The sequence below is a fragment of the Etheostoma spectabile genome, chromosome 12, assembly GCF_008692095.1.
Source record: "Etheostoma spectabile isolate EspeVRDwgs_2016 chromosome 12, UIUC_Espe_1.0, whole genome shotgun sequence".
NCBI lineage: Eukaryota > Metazoa > Chordata > Actinopteri > Perciformes > Percidae > Etheostoma > Etheostoma spectabile.
In genome coordinates, this window is record NC_045744.1 from 28,294,319 (window position 1) to 28,299,523 (window position 5,205).

Genomic DNA, 5,205 nt, shown 5'->3' on the forward strand with positions numbered 1-5,205 from the left:
GGTTTTCTGAGTTAGGTTTAGGTTTTGACTCACAGTTTTGTTTTTATTACAATTTATTTCTATTAGTTACATTGGTTACGTCTGATACTACCTGATACAGGTAGTTAAAACCTTTATTAGACTGAGGTAGTGTTTGTATTTCACCCTGCAAGGTGGTTTAGTCATGTTCAGATGAAAACGGCCAATTTAAAGTGGTAAGCCAGGAGTGAGTTTAAAGTAAAGGTTTTAGGGTTAAAATTTAAGGAGTATAATGCTAAGTTCAGGAGCATATTCTAAAAGAAGTAGGTTAGATAGTAGGTAGATTTTTGGAGCAAAGGAATTGGAAACGCGTTTTGTTTTGTTTAAGGATCATAATGCTACGTTTGGAGTCCATTTGCTTAGAGAGGGGAAGGGGGGGGGGCTAAAAAGTACCAGTAGTGATTTGGGAATGAGTGGAGATATCCTTGCGTAAGTTTCTAAAAAAAGTCTGTTTTACGGCCTATTCATAAAGTTAGTTAGACGATACAGGAATTAAGGGCCTAAAAAGAGTTGGTGGTTAAGAAGTAAATAATGGATAAAAAAGTAGCTAGTTTTAAGACTAGACTAATAGTTAGTTTTCTAGGGATGGATAAGGAGGTTCAAGGGATAAAAAACTAGCTAATGGTAAAGAGTAGCTAATGGCTAATAGATAAGTAGAAGAGTCGAAGCGGAGGGTTCAGGTCAAGATGAGGGGGGGGCCTAGGTTCACGTTGCATCCACGGCCTGAACACCTAAGCTGGGTCGGGGACGGAGAATCTTGGTGGTTAAAAATTTTAGGAGTGTCCAGTTCACCAGCTAAGGACAGATTAGATGTATGTGTGGTGCAGAGCGGGCTGTTGCATTGAGCGAGGCTTAAACCTCAGGAAGACTGGGCGACGTTTAAGGTCCTGATGCCCTAGACCACCACTCCCACAGTGCGGCTCACAGTCGGAATGGCGGGGCCGCCATAATTACATCTCTGGCGCCCCAAACCATTCGTTAGCACCGCTAGGTATCCTGTTTTGGCCAGTACAGGACTGGAGAATCTAGGTCCTGGATCTGGAATTTCAGCTAAAAGAAAGATGGTTAATGATAATAAGAAAACAACCCAGCATAGGGCCCAGTGTTATTGTTTTAGAAGAATTCCTGTTACTCCATACAACGCTCATTCCCAGAATAATAGGCTAAAGCTAATTTAAGAGCCAAGTAATGGAATTTTAAAGAATAAAATTTTTATAAAATTTAACTTCAAACAATGTTTTAGGACCTTTCATGTCGTACCATAAAACGCAAAAACCCAGGTATGGAAGACGAGATTACCATTTTAAAGGGAGCTTCAGAAGTTCTCTATTTTGGATCAATTCTTTGGGGTAGGTTGTACGAATGATATTGTTTCGTACGGTGTTGGAGGCCCCATAATGATCGTAACGTTTAAATTAACGACTTCGTCCAAGAAGAAATTGCTTCCTGAAGTCGCACTAGGTGCAGCAAAAACTAAAGAAATGGCCAGATCCCAATTTTTAGAATACAAGAAATTAACCTATAGGGGTGTGTTCTCCATGGTTTTCAATTGTAATATAAATGACCACTAGGGGTTAGTGTTTTCACGGGTATTATTTAAATGTTAAATGGCCACTAGGGGGAGGTGTTGCCTCGGATTATATTTAATATAAATGACCACAAGGGGCCCAGTGTTAAACCACAAAATTTTATTTTATCATAAGACCACGATGGGCAGTGTTGTCCACGGATGTGTAATGCTGAAGCCATAGGGGCAGTTTTGACCACATAGTCCATTTTTAATATAATTTCCCTAGGGGCAGTGTTTGCCGTAAATTCTAATATAAAGTACCACTAGGGCAGTGTATTACAATTCTATTTTTTGAAACAATTAAAAAATTGAAAATGATTACCCCCCGAATTTAGATTTCATATATTTTATGTAAAATTAGGGTTAGGAGTTAGCGGTCAGGGTTAGGTTAGGGTTAAGGTCAGGGTTTAGGGTCAGGGTTACTCTGCAGAGCTTGTAAATGCAGATGCAAGAGTTTTCCAATATATAACCTTTTAATCAAGAACAGGTCAGCGGATCTCATCAACACACACATCCAGTAAGGACTGCTTTTAACACCACACTACAACACCTGACATCCCATGTACATTAACGTATATGTATTGTTAATTAAAATGGCACCTTGGACTACCTTGTTCCTTTCCTTTGCTGAACAAAATTGCTCTACTAACTATGCTGCAGACACATAGGAAGAGCAAGGTATGCCTATGCCAGAACCAGTCACCCACAGAGATGGCATGGGTGGGTGGATCATGAAACTGTACAACACAGAAAAAAAGAACCAGTGTAGAAAGGAGCCTGGTTAAGCCAGCAGCGTCAATAATTGAGAGTGTACACTGTTTAGCTTTGAAGACGCAGTTGAATTCATTGGTTAATAGATCTCACCTGTAAGAACTATTTATTTGTTTCATTTACCCTAAATGGGTGCAACTTAAACTGTCACATTTCACTTTACAATCTACCAACCTTCCAAAGGTCCATGACTGATTATTTAAACACACACTACCTCTTATCATATAACACCAAACCTTGTAGAGGTGTCATACGATAGCTAGTTCGGTTTATGATTATAGTAATTCCACTGACCACAGTATTTTATGACCTACTGCCATACTAACACTGATGCTACGCTGATAGTAGAGGTAGTTTTATTTTCTTTTATTTTTGCTATATTTCCTTGAAAAATGTGTTAATTTTAAAGAAAATATTAAAAATACGTTTTTATCTTCTCTCCAAAACGACCAAGTTATGTGGGTTCCATGTCCAAGAAAACACTGTGCCAGCAGCTTACGTCAAAGAAGGTGAAGATTACAAATATCATTACGCAGTTTGGCATTGCAAATGGACTTTTAAAAAACAAACCCAAGTGGTTTTTTAACTCATTTAATTGATTCATTGTCCTGCACCAGAACAACTATTGTTGCAAAGAACTGCCTAAATCCTCCACATACACGCCCTAAAAAATACATGGTTTCCCCATCATGTTGTCCTCAGGTCAATTGACCCACTTTTCCTGATCAAGTGTTCTTTTTTAATAACCAAAACCACATTCTAATCCACACAACGCTCTGGGCAAGTACAAATCTTATTCAATTATTTTGGTGGCGTCTTATTCATTTTATTGCATTAGATAGGGCGCACAAGTAATCGATTTTAATCGCGATCACGATTTGGACTTTACCCGATCAAATTTTGCGTGATTGAGCGATTTTTTTTATAAAGGTCATTTATAGAAGCTACGGGTTTTTTGCAAAGGCCCATATCCCTCTCCGTACAAAGCCGTATGATCATGAGCAGTCAGGGTAGTTCACCTGCACCCCGTGCAGCTTAGTTTCTAGATGTAGACAGTCCCAGACGGACAGAGTAGCGTGGAGGAAAATCAAAGATAGTCGATAATATCGTAGTTCTCAAGGTTTCCGGTAAACGCAAAACACTCTTGTCCATTGTGGTGTCAGACAACAGCAGTGACAGTGAGTCAGCTCTGTAGCCTGTTAGCTCTTCGAGGATGCACCTGTGCTAAGTCCCTAGCATCCGCTGCAATTGTTTATATGGATATGGTTTTTAATTTGCGTTACATGACAAATTTCGTCTGTGAAGCCGTGCCTGTGTTGGTCTTTTCATTACGCTCTATCGTCCTAATCTCGTATCATCTCCTATCTATACCCTATTACTCTCCGCGCCCCGACACACAGCGGCCGACAGAGCCGCAGCGGAATAATTTGTACAGTTGTAATTTTTCTCATTTTAAACGCTGTATATTGTTAGTATGAGGGGCAAACCAGTATTGTACCAGTGTGTTCCTGAGGGTAACTGTTATCGCGGCCGCTACGGTGGAACAACAGAAGAAGTTATTGAATTCAACTAAATTCGTTGTGTAGAGTACAAGAGTGGGAGACGGAGTGCTGTACCGAAGCAGGGACCAGGACCAGGACCGAGATGTGACCCTGGCCAGGAATATCATAGTTAATTAAAAATGCAGCGGCAAAGAAGATACGACGTTCATACACCCAAAGTGTGTATCCGCGTTCGACCCGTTGCTGGAACTGTCTAATGAGGCAGCCCGTTCTCCTCTGTGAGTGCGTCCATCAACTCCCTCTCGCAGTTTTTAAATAGCCTATGTGACACTTATAAAATTTGTTTTGGTTAAAAACAAACATAATCGTGAGAATAATCGCGATCAAAATTTGACAAAATAATCGCGATCATCATTTTGGACATACGTGCAAGCCCTAATTTAGAGAAATAAAATGAAATGGTTTTTAAAATGGTATTGAGTAAGAATGTGACATTATTACAGTTTGTGAATTATCCATAAAATACATGCTTAGTTTAGTCTAAATATTCCAAATTCTCTGCTTTTCTAACTCAACATTAGGATGATTTACTATAAATGAGGTTTATGACTGCGTAAATTCTAAAGTTAAAGGTAGTGTTATCGTAGTGTTGAAAACGCTCAAAAAAGATATTAAAAGTTCAGAAAGGGTTGAATTTTCACTTTTGAATGAAAGACAACCAAGGGTTAAACCTAGCAAACCTAATCAAGCTTTCATACAAATGGAGAATCAAAACATATTAAACTGGAACATAGTAATTGAGACTGGACAGACCTAAATAAAGTCTAACCACCCTGGACACTTATTATCAGAGTTTGTGGTTTGTCTTCCTCAGTCTTACCATGCATGTGGGCAGAGAGACTTTACTTGTTTTCAGTCCTTTGTCCGTGACCTGGTTGCTATGGTTACAGATGATTGGAGCAGCAATTGGACAAAGAGAATGGAGAGCAAGAAGCAGAGGGTGTGACCTGTTGTCTATCCTCCCTCCTGACTGCAGGTGTGGGTGTCACATCGAAAGGTGTGTTAATGTGAGGTCCTGTGCTCTGCAAGCTCACTGTCAGGTTACACAGATGAGCTGCTGGACACAGAGTACACTGACAGGAAAACTGGAGAGACACTGGATTGAGGGGGGAGAGGCAGGTGGAGAGGTTTTAGAAACATGGCTGCAGCAGAACCTCCATCAGTGTCAATTGTAATAAATCACTTGGACTGTGATCTTGTATCAGGTTATTTGTTTGTCTTCACACTCCAGACAGTACTGCCGTATAAACTCCACCTGTCTGACTCTAGTTGGGTTGGATTATT